This window comes from Pleurodeles waltl, chromosome 1_2 (genome assembly GCF_031143425.1).
Source record: "Pleurodeles waltl isolate 20211129_DDA chromosome 1_2, aPleWal1.hap1.20221129, whole genome shotgun sequence".
NCBI lineage: Eukaryota > Metazoa > Chordata > Amphibia > Caudata > Salamandridae > Pleurodeles > Pleurodeles waltl.
This window is the reverse complement of record NC_090437.1, coordinates 477,361,387-477,376,833: the sequence shown is the minus strand read 5'-3', so window position 1 is coordinate 477,376,833 and position 15,447 is coordinate 477,361,387.

Sequence of the window (15,447 nt, the reverse complement as noted above, 5' to 3'; positions counted from 1 at the left end):
GAGCATGGATGCATTCATTTGTCAGGCTCTACTATGTTCTTTTTGATTAAGAACTCTAGAAGACTATGGGGGTTATTACAACTTTGGAGGAGGTGTTAATATGTCCCAAAAGTGATGGTAAAGTGACGGATATACCACCAGCCGTATTACGAGTCCATTATATCCTATGGAACTCGTAATAAGGCTGGTGGTATATCCGTCACTTCACCGTCACTTTTGGGACAGATTAACACCTCCTCCAAAGTTGTAATAACCCCCATGTGTGCTTTTCAGCTATCTCCCTTGTGTACTTCTACTCCTCAGTGTTCCTCTGCCTTCCCTCCCTCCATTGTCCGTGTGCTTGCCTCAGGTTTCCGCCCCACTTTCTGTTGTCCGTGTGCTTGCCTGAGGACCATCTTCCTACCCTCAATTGGCTGTATCATTTCTCCCAGCCCATCCCAACCACCACCTTTGTCCATGTGCTTGTCCCCAACCCCTCTCATTGACTCTGCTTTCTTTGTGTGCATGCCGCCGCTCCTCCTGTTCACATTCAATAGTCTGTCTGCTGGACCCAGACCCTCCACCAACCATCCGTTGTCCATCTGCTTGCACTGCATTGTAACATAGCTACAGAACAATGACAATGTTAATAATTCTCATGGGCGGGACTCATTGACTTTACCCATGCTTGTATGTTTTCTGTAACCTATTCATGTAGTTGTTGGGAAAGTTTTCAAGATGGATTGGTCAGTTAAGTGCTTGCTGATGGCTTCTAGTGTGATCTTGAATAAGACAAAGCCAATTTAACCTTTCAGCTTTCCACATTGATACATTGAGTGTCACGGAGTTGGAATAGTAAAGCCTGGCATCTACCAATGTTTAGAAAAGGAACAGACTGAGCTGTGAAGCGTCATATAAAAACAAGTCTTTATCGTAACTTAGTTTTTTGCACCTTCTCCGTAATATATTAGCTAGAGTCATTAGCTCCATCTTCATACCTGTTGACTACGATTTTATTGCCTCAAACATATGGATGTAACCAGCCGTGGTCTCATGTGGGCGGTATAGAACATTAACATTATTTTAGTCCTACGCCATTCATCCACATGGATAAGAAATTGCTATTTTGAAGGGATTCCTAAAACATTCCTCTTCCAAACAGTGGTTCCCCTTCAGTTTCTAAATCCATTTTAGGAGTCAGAAAAAAGTGCTGACTCCTAAAATGGGTTTAATATGTTGCAAAAGTATTTTTGCGATCACAAAATCTGAAGCAGAGAGTGTGCAACCTTAGACCTGCTTAGTACATCTAGCCTTCACGAGGCAATAACGCGTACTGAAAGTAGCCTCTTACCTGTGTATAAAAGCCATATATTGGAACATGTAGATGTGCATGAAAATGGGCCTGATTCACAAAGGTAAACTTACACTTTCATGTAAGTTCAAGAAGGATCATACCGAATAACTCAATGTGCTCCGATAGTAGATGAAAAACACACACTCCAATGAAGTAACAGCAGTAAAGATGATCAAAAGTGTCCCTATTCCTTCATATTACTGTCTCCAAAATCTTCATGTTACATATGATACATCTATCAGGAGGCAGCCAACATGTGTTTCTTCATCAAGACTTTCTCAAGGCTCAAAACTCAATGTGAAGCAATTCCCTCATGTGCTGATAAGTAAATACAAAAACAAGTATTGTCTCTGGAAATTCTCCCTTTCTGTAGTTCGCTACTCAAAAAATAACCATCTAGCACCCTATCCAGTGAAAATCATAAGCCCTACCGCTGGCAGTAGAAGCCTCCTGTTTGTTGTAAATCACAAAACAATGCATGATCTGGCACAGAATGAAAGACTACATTACAGGTTCTGATAAGCCTTAAGCATTGTGTGTGTGTAATGTGCAAGTGACCGGTCACTTGCACATGAAGAATAAAGGTTACTGCTGATACTTCATTGGAGTGTATGTTTTTCATCTACTATCGGAACAAATTGAGTGCTTAGATGTCATTCTTCTTGAGTTCACCATGTGGGGGCTTCTCTCCTGGATGGCGTATTCACCCATGGTGGCAGGGTGACGATACCAAGAGAGCACCACCACAGGGACTCTACAATCTAGGAAACTGTGTATCCCTTTTCTTTGTCCGCTCATCAGATACACAAACCTATAGCACCAGACATCATATTGTTCATTACTTTCGTGGAAGTTTAAGATTTTTGGCAATTAACAAAGTACTATTGTGAGTATTACCTTGACGACTATGGAGTCTCATAGCAAATCTTCCATACATAAAACATAGGTAGTATTAAAGACACTATTCTTTTTTTAACTGTATTTTTTTGAGTTTTAAAAGTACAACACATACAGAAAGAAAGGGGAACAGAGAGAGAGCCAAGAGGTGCAGAAAACAATCATTATGGCATATGGCACAATAATAGTTAAATAATAGAAAAAAAAGGGGCACATAAAATGTCAAAAATACATAATGATACAAAATTCTGGGTATGACAGCAGTGGCACTGTGAGTGACATGCATTGGGGGAGTGGAAGTTTAGGGGAGGGTCTCTCGAGTGTGTAACAGAGAAGAGGGTAGGTGTTGTGTTGCAATATTTGAATCAGCCTCAGTCAACTCCAAGGTAAGCAGATAGTCCTGTAATGGTTGCCAAATGGCTTCGGGCCATAAGGCAAGCAACTGCACCTGTGCATATGCCTCACTTATTTAGTCACTATGAACTATACTACACAGCCAATGAACTGCCAGCATGCGCTTTGTGAGCAGCAGTGCAATGGTGGTTAATCTACAGATGTTCTTAGGAAGATCCTGAATATAGCCCAGCAGGGCCAACAGGGGGGAGGATACAAGTGTGACCCCCAGCATGTTCGAGAGAAAGGAGAAGATTGTGGCTCAGTATTGCCCTATATGGGTACATGTCAAGATAAGTGAGTGAAATCTGCTTCAGTGGCATGGCATCTAGGGCAGTGGGAGGAACGTGAGGGGTTGAAGTGTGCTAGGTGCTTGACCGTGGGACAAGCCTAATGGAGAAATTTGAAGTAGAGGATCTTGTGCTTCTACTGGATGGAAATTAGATTGATTTGGATGCAGCAATAGTACCAAACCTTGTCAGAGAGTAGATGGCCTAGAGCATGCTCCCAGGCCAGGTGGGTTCCACTTTCATGGCTATACTGACCAGTTGCCCTCTGTCATGTTAGGTATTGATAAGTGTTAGTGTGGAATAATCATCCAGAGAAAGGGGATATGTAGGCGGGCGGGAGCTTAATGTGTTATCTAGGCGTCAGAGAACAAAATGGTCAAAAACTGTCTATGTATGAGAAATCATGGAAGCAGACATCATCAGTGTGTGTTAATGCATGGCCGTCAGGGAAGATGTCTCCCAAGGTATGCAGGTCTTAATGTTGTAAGGTGCACTGGACTAATTTTCCAAGTGTAAGAGAAAGGCAAGAGTTGTGGAAGGGTGGTAAAGCGGGGGAGTATAGAATGCTCCACTACAGTACCCCACGTAGCTTCTGCTATGTCCAGCTAGTAGTTGAGAGGCTCTCTGTGTCCGATGGGTCAATGGGGATACCCTTCTGCATGATGTAGGATAGCAAAAGGTCACCAATCAGTTTGCATTCTGCTTTAAGATAGGGAAGCCGGGCATCAGGATGGTACCAATGATACGCATATTGGCATTGCACAGCCAGTTAGTAAAGTTGGGGGTCAGGAACCCCAAGACCCCCACAGTCGTAAGGGAGGATCAATGTATCCCAATGGACACATGGCCGGTGCCCAACCCAGACTAGCCACAACAGGAGACTGTAGTGTGGTAAAAAAAATTGAGACAAGGGTATCGGGATGTTTAGGAAAAGGTAAAGGAAACGGGTAACTTAATGACAGTCACCTGTCCTGTCATAGAGAGGGGGAATCTGATCTAGCATTCTACAAAGATACTATTCTTAAAAGTAGCCCTGGGTACCCTCAAGAATATTTTTAGAAAGCAGAACCCAAAAGACAACTTCAGACACAAGAGTACATGTCTGACTAGAATGCAGCTACTTGGGCGTCAGTAGGTGTTGGAATGCTTCAACCTCTAGGGCCCAGCTCTATGAGTAATGGAGATGAGGGCAAGAAATGGCTAATGCTCATCAACCACGGGTAAACTCTGAATCTCCCCTCCTTGCCCAGTAAGTTTCACTTATGTAAGGAAAAAAAAAGAATATTATGAAGACCACCACATGGTGCGACTCACTACCAATCAGAGCTCAGGGTGATGTAAATCTGGTTAAAATCAGAAACATAGCTCCAAGTAATTCTCTGCTTTTCTCAAAAGTGCATCTCTAAGGGACTCCAGATATTATTCACAATATATATTATCTGAGTCAGTGTAATATCAATATCCAAACTTACAATTAACAAATAATTTGAACAAAAGAAAAGCAAATTAAAATAATGTTGGTGTTTAAGGTCAGCAGCAGAGGTTGAGTGAGTTCTAGATATAATCTAGAGTGAACTGAGAGTGATGTTTGGTTTATAAAGAGCTCTGAGTGAGCATTTGCATTACCACCAACATAATCTGAGGAAGTTTAGGTATAATTAGGAGCAGAACTTTGAGTGGCCATGCGTATTTTAAGGAGCAGAGATCTGGATGTATTATAAGTGTTTGGGTGATCTTCTGTATTATCAATTTCAGAGCTATGAGTGAGCCCGTGTATTATCAGGGGTAGACTCGAAATCCATCATCATCAGTGGGTCTACTTTTTCAGACGCTTGTGCAAACTCCTGTTTGCCAAGGGTTACGCGTTGGGTGTTATTTAAACCAACCAGTAATCACTGATTATGTTAAGTATCCGACCCTTCATTAAATGTTGGCAGGTCAAAACTATCAGAACTTAAATGGGGATGGTATTTACAGTACCATGCAGAGTTTGGTGTGATAAGCACTAAGATCCGCATGTTGTGCCCCAAAAACTAGTGATAGGTGTTATTTATCACACCCAATAAGAAATGTACCCCATTTTATATTTATTTATCAGGTGCAAGAAATAGCGCACACATTCAGACGAACTCGGAATCAAGACCTGAGTGTGAAGACATTTTATAACAAGCTTTAAGCTTGGGGGTGTTATGAAGTGCAGAGCTCTGAATTAATTTTTATACTAAGAAGCACAAAGTTCTTACTGACTTGTTTTTTTTTAATTACTTTTTTCACCGTGAGCCTTGGTATTTGCGCAGCTCCCTTAGTGAGCTTGGATACCATTTAAAACAAAAGTATGGGTAACTCTGGGTAATTTCAGATCTACCCAGGTGGGTCGCAAAAGTACAAGCAATAAATAAAGATGCTTTTATATTCTGTATTCAACTTGTGAAATTTACTGCATAATTCTCAGACTATGGGGGTCATTACGACCTTGGCGGTAAAAGGCGCTTACCGCCGTGCAGAAGACCGCCAGAACACCTCCGCGGCCGAGGTAAACCGCCACGGTCATTCTGACCCACAACAGGCAAACCGCCAAAATACAGACATCCACAAAAGTCCGCCACACCAAAGGTCAGCGAGAAACTGGCGATGACCAAACCTCCACCGTCACGCCAACAGAAATACGCCCATGCCATCACGACCCACGAATCCACGTGGCGGTCTTTCAACCGCGGTATTCTATTGGTGGTACACACCGCCGCGCTCAAAATACACACACTTCTACAAAACACCGCCACATTGGACAATTACAAATACACACACCTGAAACACATACACACACCACTCCCACACACACAATACAATATAAAACACACACCCACATCACCCTCAAACCTCCACGCCAACAGAATCGTGAACACGCACAGAGAAAAGAGATCCGAGCACCCAGACGCTCATTTTACTGTCACCCAGCAATATTAGCACGCACTTCACACAACACAACAATACACATCACCACACTTAGCACCACACAATCCACCCCACACATCACCCACACCACCCCATGGCACCGCAAAGGCAGCCCAGGTTTTCAGAGGATGAACTCAGGGTCATGGTGGAGGAAATTGTACGGGTAGAGCCACAGCTCTTCGGGACACAGGTGCAGCACACCACCATTGCCAGGAAGATGGAGCTATGGAGCAGAATAGTCGATAAGGTCAACGCTGTGGGACAGCACCCAAGAAATAGGGATGACATCAGGAAGCGGTGGAACGACCTACGGGGGAAGGTGCTTTTAATGGTATCCAGGCACAACATCGCGGTGCAGCGGACTGGCGGCAGACCACCACCTCCTCCCCCAGAATTTACAACATGGGAGGAGCAGATCTTGGCGATCCTGCATCCTGAGGGCCTCGCAGGAGTATCTGGAGGAATGGATTCTGGTAAGTCACAAATTCACTACTTCATCCCCCCACCCCACCTGCATGCCAACTCATACCCCCACCCTCACCCCCATCACACCTACTCCTTGCAAATGTCTCACCATCACAACCCACCCATCCCAACCACAAACCCTGCATGCGACCACAAAGCATGGACACCCATCACCAAAGCATGCCCACTGCACATACCCATACACCCCCCCCAAACCACCGTCACTAAAGCCCCCAGACAGGAATGCCAGCACTGGGGTACACGGGCACCCACCCATTGCACGCTATGGCACACACAGATGCAATAACCATACTTTTATAACCCAGCAGGACCCGAACGCCACGTCACCGCGCAGGAGGGTCCACAAATGTCCACTCCACCCCCAGAAGAGGCCCACAGTGATGACACCACCTCTGTCGACCTGGATCTAGATGACCAGCCCGGCCCATCGGGGACCTCGGGACAGTCGGTTCCCCTCACCCAGTCACAGGCCTCCACAGACCTTCCCCCCTCTGGACACACCAGCACAGCACCCACCCAGCGGGCCCATACCTCTGTCCCCAGGACACGTCAATCAGCGGTGTGTCCACCACTACAGGGCACCCAGGGTAACCCACCACCCCAACAACAACAGGGACCTGGGGGCAGTGGTAGTGGGCACACGGTCCAGGGGACGGAGGCACAGGGAAACAGGGGAACTGGGAGGGCTGCTGTGCGACAGGGGACGAACAGGCCAAGGGAACCCACTCTCCACAAGGCCCTCTCCACCATCATGGGAGCATACCACCACTCCCAGGAGACTATGGCAACGGTACTGGCTAGGTTTCAGGAGATCCAGCTCCTGCAGGAGGAACAGTATATGGGGTTCAGGGAGGAACTACGAAACATCAGTTCCGCCCTGGCCACCATCGTAGGGGCTCTGAATCAGGTAGTCACCACATTGCTGGACACTGTGGCACCTCAAAGGGCCCCTCACACTAGCATGGACCAAGAACTGCCTACCACCTCTGCCGGCGCTAGTGGACAGGAGGCCCCGCCACAGGACCAACAGGCCACCACCACCCCACCCCCTGCAGAAGGAGAGCCACCCCACAAGCGGGCCCTGAGATCCAGGAAGAAGACAGAGTAAGATGCCAAGACCCCCGCCAGCAAAGGATACCTCCCTGATTGTCATCCCACTGTCCCACATTGTCACCCTGTCCACCCTTAAACTGCCCCTGCTCCACTTTCCAAAGTCATTTGGACAATGCACCTGTGATAATAATACTCTGGATTCTGCCATGGAAATTCCTCCACCATCACCCCTCACCAATTTGCAACCACCCACCAATATAGAGCACTGTAATAAACATAGTTATTGCACAAAACAATCAGGAGTCTGGCTGTGATTTTGAACAAATGTATTAGACATGACCGTGGCAAAATGCTGATTTACATTGTGATGACAACATACCACTGTCACACAGCTGTAGTCCATGGGAAAACAAAGCAGATGTCACGCAGTGGGGCCCACAGCTCTGAAATCGGAAGGGAAAGTCACAACTCAGTTACCATACACTGGGGGAAAAGGTCAGACAGTAGAGAGGGAGTAGTCTGTAAGTAAATGTAATATGCCGGTGTGGATTCTTACCTGTGTGTCATTGAAAATACTGCTGTATTACTGTGTTCCTGTTCTCTATGTCGTCCTCTTCGGCTTCCTCGTCTTCACTCTCCACAGGCTCCATAGCTGCACCACCACCATCTGGACCATCCTCCTGCAGAAAAGGCACCTGTCGTCACAAAGCCAGGTTGTGAAGCATACAGAAGGCCACGATGATCTGGCACACCTTCTTTGTTGAGTACAATAGGGATCCACCTGTCATATGGAGGCACCTGAACCTGGCCTTCAGGAGGCCAAAGGTTCGCTCGATCACCCTCCTAGTCCGCCCATGTGCCTCATTGTACCGTTCCTCTGCCCTTGTCCTGGGATTCCTCACTGGGGTCAGTAGCCAGGACAGGTTGGGGTAACCAGAGTCCCCTAATAGCCACACCCGGTGCCTCTGGAGTTGACCCATCACGTAAGGGATGCTGCTATTCCGCAGGATGTAGGCGTCATGCACTGACCCAGGGAACTTGGCATTAACATGGGAGATGTACTGGTCAGCCAAACACACCATCTGTACATTCATGGAATAACTCTTCCTGTTCCTGTACACCTGTTCACTCCTGCTGGGGGGGACCAAAGCAACATGTGTCCCATCAATGGCACCTATGATGTTGGGGATATGTCCAAGGGCATAGAAATCACCCTTCACTGTAGGCAAATCCCCCACCTCAGGGAAAACGATGTAGCTGCGCATGTGTTTCAGCAGGGCAGACAACACTCTGGACAACACCTTGGAAAACATAGGCTGGGACATCCCTGATGATATGGCCACTGTTGTTTGAAATGACCCACTTGCTAAGAAATGGAGTACTGACAGAACCTGCACTAGAGGGGGGATCCCTGTGGGTTGGCGGATTGGTGACATCAGGTCTGGCTCCAGCTGGGCACACAGTTCATGAATAGTGGCTCGGTCAAGCCTGTATGTCAGTATGACATGTCTTTCCTCCATTGTCGACAGGTCCACCAGCGGTCTGTACACGGGAAGATTTCTCCATCTCCTCGCATGTCCCAGCGGACGGTGCCTATGAAGGACAACAGCGAGCACAGAGTCAATAAACCCACAGGTACGTTCCCACAACTTGCACATAACACGATTCCCAATGCATTGAATGGCTTGTATGAGTGTCGATGCAAGGCCTAGGTATGTGTGACGCAGTAGAAAGTAAGCCATGTGGGCCCTTGAAATGGCGGCTGCCTGACCTGTGAAGTGCGACAATGGGATGTGAGGTCAATGCGCTGGCGTGGCACACCGTGGCGGTAGGCGGTCGAAGACCGCGGCGCAAAGCAGCATTGGTTAACATTGAACCCTATGGGTCTCAGGAGCCAATGATGATGTGCGCCGGCGGTCGCGGTACGCACCGCAGTGGTACGCACCGCCGCAGGCATGACCGCCATTTTCTATCTGCTTAATCACTTGATACCTGATCTTCGACAGGAGAGGACCTACACTGCAAGTGCTGCTGTGACCTCGGTCTGGAAGAGACAATGGCTCATGCCACTGGGGAAAGGGCCCCTGCCTTCACTGCTCAAGAATTGGAGAAACTTGTGGATGGGGTCCTCCCCCAGTATGCGCTACTCTACGGTCCTCCAGACCAACAGGTAAGTACACTGGGACCATGCTTTGTGGGCAATGCCTGTGTTGAGTGGGGTGGATGAAAGATGGTGGGGAGGGGAGCGATTGAGGCATGCATCAAACGACAGATGAGAGCATGTGCCACATGGCAAGGGTGGGGATGGGGGGCCACTCACATCGAGCATGCAGAAGGTGATGAATATTTTTCTCCCCCTGTACATGTCACAAAGGTCCGCGCCCACCAGAAAATCGATATTTGGCGTGCCATCGCCAAGGACGTCCGGACCCTGGGGGTCCACCACAGATGGTGCACCCACTGCCGGAAGAGATGGGAGGACATCCGACGCTGGAACAGGAAGACGGCGGAGGCTCAGCTGGGGATGGCCTCCCAACGTGGGAGGGGTGCCAGTCGGACTTTGACCCCCCTGATGTCCCGGATCCTGGCGGTGGCCTATCCCGATTTGGATGGGCGCGTGAGGACATCACAGCAGACACAAGGGGGTGAGTACAATCCAATCCTGGTGACTTTGCGCGCAGTGGAGGTGTCTGGGTGGGGGAGGAGGGCTGTGGGTATCCCTAGGCCAGGGCGATTTCTGTAGGCTAGGCCCCTCCGTAAGGCATAGCCCTGTGCCCCCGCCCCCCACCTCTGTAGGGTGCCAAGTACAGCTATTAATGACCCTGTGTCATCTATGTGTGCAGATGTCGCCCATAGGCTTGTAGGCCATGTCCCACGGATTGAGTAGTCGACCCCAAGTGCGCGGAGTAGTGCAGGGGGCTTCTGTGTCTGTCCTGTCCGCCAACGGTGTCACCAATGCATGCACTCAACATTTCTTTATTTTTCCCCACCCCCCTTTTTTGTTGTCTTCCTGTTCATGTGTGCATTAGCATCATCAGGCGGAGGAGAAGTGGCATCGGAGCACGAGGGAGCTGCATCTCACATGGCCATGGCGGGCCATGGAACGGATTCGGAATTCACCAGTGAGACGGAGGGCAAGGGGAGCTCCACAGCGGGGACTCGTGCTGATGTCAGTGACAGCGACTCGTCCTCTGAAGGGAGCTCCCTTGTGGTGGCGGCAACATCTGTGCCCCCCACAACAACAGGTACAGCCGCCACCCAGCGCACCAGCACCGCCATCCCAGCAGCCCCTCAGCGTTTGCCCCGTGCTCGCTCACCCAGGAAGGTGGGCATCTCCTTCGCCCCAGGCACCTCAGCCCCTGCCCCAGTCACCCCTGCTGCCCTCAGTGAGGAGGTCATTGACCTCCTGAGGATGCTCACTGTTGGGTAGTCTACCATTTTGAATGCCATCCAGGGTGTAGAATGGGGGGTGCACCAGAGTAATGCATACCTGGAGGGCATTCATTCTGGTCAGGCTGCCCTTAAGCGATCGTTCAACACTCTGGCCTCAGCACTGATGGCAGCCATTGTCCCTGTCTCTAGCCTCCCCCCTCCAACTTCCTTCACCCATACCCAATCACCTGTACCTCTGCCTATCCCAGACACACCATCAGACCAGCCTGCACACACCTCAACACCCAAGGGAAGCTCAGCCAGACATAAGCACCACACATCACACAGGCATTCACACAAGCAACATCCACATGCAGACATACCAACACCCACTGCCTCCACTGTGTCCCCCTCCTCCTCGTCTCCCTCCTCCCTCCCTGTCACGTCTCCACTCACACCTGCATGCACAACATCTTCAGCCACTACGTCCATCACCAGCACACCCACCAGAACCCCCCGCACACGTGCAGTCACCACCCCACTACCTTTCACACGTCCCCTGTGTCCTCTCCCAGTGTGTCTGTCACCCCCTACTCCAAGATACACAAACGCAGGCAGCCACCCACCCAACAGCCATCCACCTCACGACAGCCTCCAGCCCAAGCACCTGCACCCAAAGACACCAGACTTCAAACTCCTACAACCACAACCTCTTCCTCCACTCTCGTACCCACTACACCTACCCGTCCCTCTGTTCCTAAAATGCTTTTCCTTTCCAAACTTGACCTCTTTCCAACAACTCCCCCACCCCGTCCATCTCATAGGACTCCAGTCAGCACCTCAGCCACCACAAAAGCGGGACCTGTCATGACAGTCTGCCATGGACTGTGGAGTCCCCCCCCTCAAGGCAGCCAGTTCAGTACGGAGCCAAGGCACGGCCAGCCCACCCCCGGAAATCATCCGAAGATTGGCAGTGGCCGGTGCGAGAGGCCGAAAACACCAGGGACCAAAATCCCTACTATGGCTCCGGCAGGAAGTGTGGTGCCAGCTGGCACACCGCCAAAGGTGGGGAAGGGCCACAGGCGATCAGGGAAGGCTGGGAAGGGCAGCACGCCCGACAAGACCGCCATCAGCCCAGCTGGCCAGGAGGGCCCCGCCAGCCCCATCCCAGGTGAGCAGGAGGACACCAACAGGCCTGGTACTGCAGCCCAGGAGGGCCCCGCCAGCAACACTACAGATGGCCAGGAAGGCCCCGCCAGCCACAGGTCAGGTGGCGAATGACCTCCACGCCATGGCCGGATCCGCTGAACTGGGCACTCATCCGAAGCAACGCTGAACTGGGCCCTTCATCTCAAGCACCGCTGCACTGGGCACCGCCGTCTCAAGCACCGCTGAACTGGGCACCGCCGTCTCAAGCACCGCTAAACTGGGCACCGCCGTCTCAAGCACCGCTGAACTGGGCCCTTCATCTCAAGCACCGCTGCACTGGGCCCTTCATCTCAAGCACCGCTGAACTGGGCCCTTCATCTCAAGCACCGCTGCACTAGGCACCGCCGTCTCAAGCACCGCTGCACTGGGCACCGCCATCTCAAGCACCGCTGGCCCATTGGCGGCAGGGGCAGGCCCGCATCTGTGTCGGGCAGGGCTGCACGAAGCACTCTGGGCACCAGTCCCCCTCCAGAACCAGTGGAGACTGTTATCCACTTGTGAGACTGTGGCTTTGCACTCTCCAGGATGTAACAGTGGGCAAGCCACCCACTGTAGAGACTTGAGAGACTGTGGCTTTGCATTCCCCAGGATGGTACAGTGGGCAAACCACCCACTGTAGAGACTTGAGAGACTGTGGCTTTGCACTCCCCAGGATGTAACAGTGGGAAAGCCACCCACTGTAGAGACTTGAGAGACTGTGGCTTTGCACTCCCCAGGATGTAACAGTGGCCATGGAGGCCCCTCGTGGATCTGGCGTCGTGGACTCATCTGGCTGAGGTGCCCCGCCTTCCCTTCCCCCTGAGGTGCCTGTAGTTTTGCTATCTGATGCCCCTGCAGTGTTCTCTCCGTTGGAGTCAGGTATCCTGTGTGGGCTTTGCCCATGTGATTTGGGCCCAGTGGTCCACGAACAATGCCTGCTACAATGATTGGACTTGTAAATTTATGTATATAAAAGTTTTAGATGTGTGATATATTTTTAAGCCAGTAATACAATATATTCCAATGTTTAGAATCATTTCCTTTTGTCTTTGCATTCTTCTGGGGGTTTGGGGGGGGGGGGGGGTAACTGTGATGTATTGCTATGCATTGATGTGTGTGTTGTAGTGGGTGAGGGTGGGGGTGGGTGTGTGGCGTATGTCTGTCCCCGTAATTTTTTCCCTCCCCCCTCCCCTGTGTCGTAGGTGCAGTACTCACTGTTGTCATCTGCGCCAGCGTTCGTGCTCCTGGTAGAGGAGCAGGAAGAGTATCGCTGGGAGTATGTGGAGTTCGGTTCCATGCTGTCCAGATTCCTCGTGGGCTGTATGGAGGTGACCGTTTTCCGTTCGAAATGGCTGTTTCCGCTGTGTTTTTATCGGCGGGGCTACCGCCCCGGAAAACGTGGCAGATTGGTAGGTTGTGATAGGGTGGGCGGTACATTGACTCCCGCCTGTCTGTTGGCGGTGACCGCTGCGCTGTTTGTTTGTCCCGCCGTGGCGGGCGGTGTGTTGAAGTGGCGGTCTCTGTTGGCGGTTTCCGCCAGGGTCGGAATTCTAATTTTTTTTACCGCCAGACTGTTGCCGGTTTAGCCGCCGCTTTAACACCGACCGCCAGGGTTGGAATGACCCCCTATGTCTTCTGACAAATTGCTGCTCATTTTTAATATGGAGATTGGAATTTACAAACTCCTTTCACCTTGTAGTCAGAGAAAGAAAAATAAAGTGAATTATCTGACAATCTTGCTGGGGTATAGGAAGTGTGAAAGGAAGTGCTAGTATGACGTCATTGTTTTGTAGCACACAAACATTTAAATACTTGTAAATGAAATGTACATATTCAGCCATTAGGGAAGCAAAAATGAAGCACTTTTTTGTAATTCTTAAATGTGATGGAAACAAACACTTAAAATAGGATTATAACAAATCAAGAAACTTTATTTTATAATGCACATATGATAAATATTCAGTGAAATTCGATTTCCACATTACCGTTTGTGTGTAATACAGCTTTATCGTAAAATTGTATGTCTCTGCAAATGTAGTAGCCATTTCAATGGAAAATGTGCGGTCTGTAAACTAACCTCCTGAAATTTCCAAAAGGATTGATTTAGGAGAGTGTCCAATTTCAAATGTAGCATTGAGCCTGTTTTTTTTATCCTTCAAAGATATATTTCACAACGTTTTGTGAGTTCCTAAAACTTTTTTTCTTGATTTTGTAGAAATAAATTATATATCCTTTAGAGCAGTGGTCTCTAAACTTTTTAATGCCGTGCACCCCTAGTTGAAAAATAAAAATCATTGCACCCCCTCAGAATTTTTCACAATTATTTTTATAAAGATGGCAATGTTTAAATATGTCTAGACCTAGTTAAACATTGCAGTTAAGTGCTTTTACCTTTTTGAAAATGCAATAACATCCTTCTGCTCAAAACAAAGCCCTGTTATCTGTATAATGCTTCTTTTGGCCACCCCCCCAACAGAGATCAGTTGAGGCCCCCTAAGGGGCCCTGCCCCCCAGTCTGAAGACCTCTGCTTTAGAGTCTCCTTTGTGAGAAGGCCACAGCCTCTCTCATTGTGAGGGTTGGGTCTGCAGTTGTTCTTGTTCCTGCAGTATCACTGTAGTGGCACCACTAGATCAGCAACCCAGAGAAGGCTTGGTTTCCTTTTCTCTTCATCTTCCAAGTAGTTTATGTTATCTGATAACCCAACAGTAATTACAGGCATCGCTTACTTACACTGTGTCCACAGGCCCAAATGTGCAGTGAGGTTAATTTCACTCCAAGGAGTTAACCTCTTCTGTTTTACTTTTATTAATTAATGAGCATTCAACAGGCCCTGATTCTAGACACCTATGAATGGCCTGCAAAGACTTGGGGGGTCATTACAACCCTGGCAGACGGTGTTAAAGCGGCGGTAAGACCGCAAACAAGCCGGCGGAAAAAAAAGGGAATTATGACAGTGGCGGAAACCGCCAACAAACACAGCCACTTTAACACTCCGACCGCCATGGCGGAATAGACAAACAGTGCGGCGGTCACCGCCAACAGACAGGCGGGAGACAAAGTACCGCTCACAGTATCACAACCTACCAATCCACCACCTTTTCTGGGGCGGATTCACCGTGGATAAAAACACGGTGGAAACAGCCATTTCAATGGGAAAACGTTTACCTCTATACACTCCACGAGGAAGGAGGACACCATGGAGCCGGAACTCCAAATACTCCCTGCGATAGTCTTCCTGCTCCTGTACGATCATCATCAACGCCGGCGCCGAAGACAACGGTGAGTACTGCACCTACGACATAGGGGAGGCAAAATTCAGGGACACACACACTCAACACCCCCACCCCGGCCCTCACCCACTACAACACACACTCCAATGCATATCCAAACATAACAGTAACAACCCCAATACCCCCCAGAAGAATGCAAAGACAAAAGGAAATGAGTGCAACCATTGTAATGTATCAAAATACAGTAAGCAA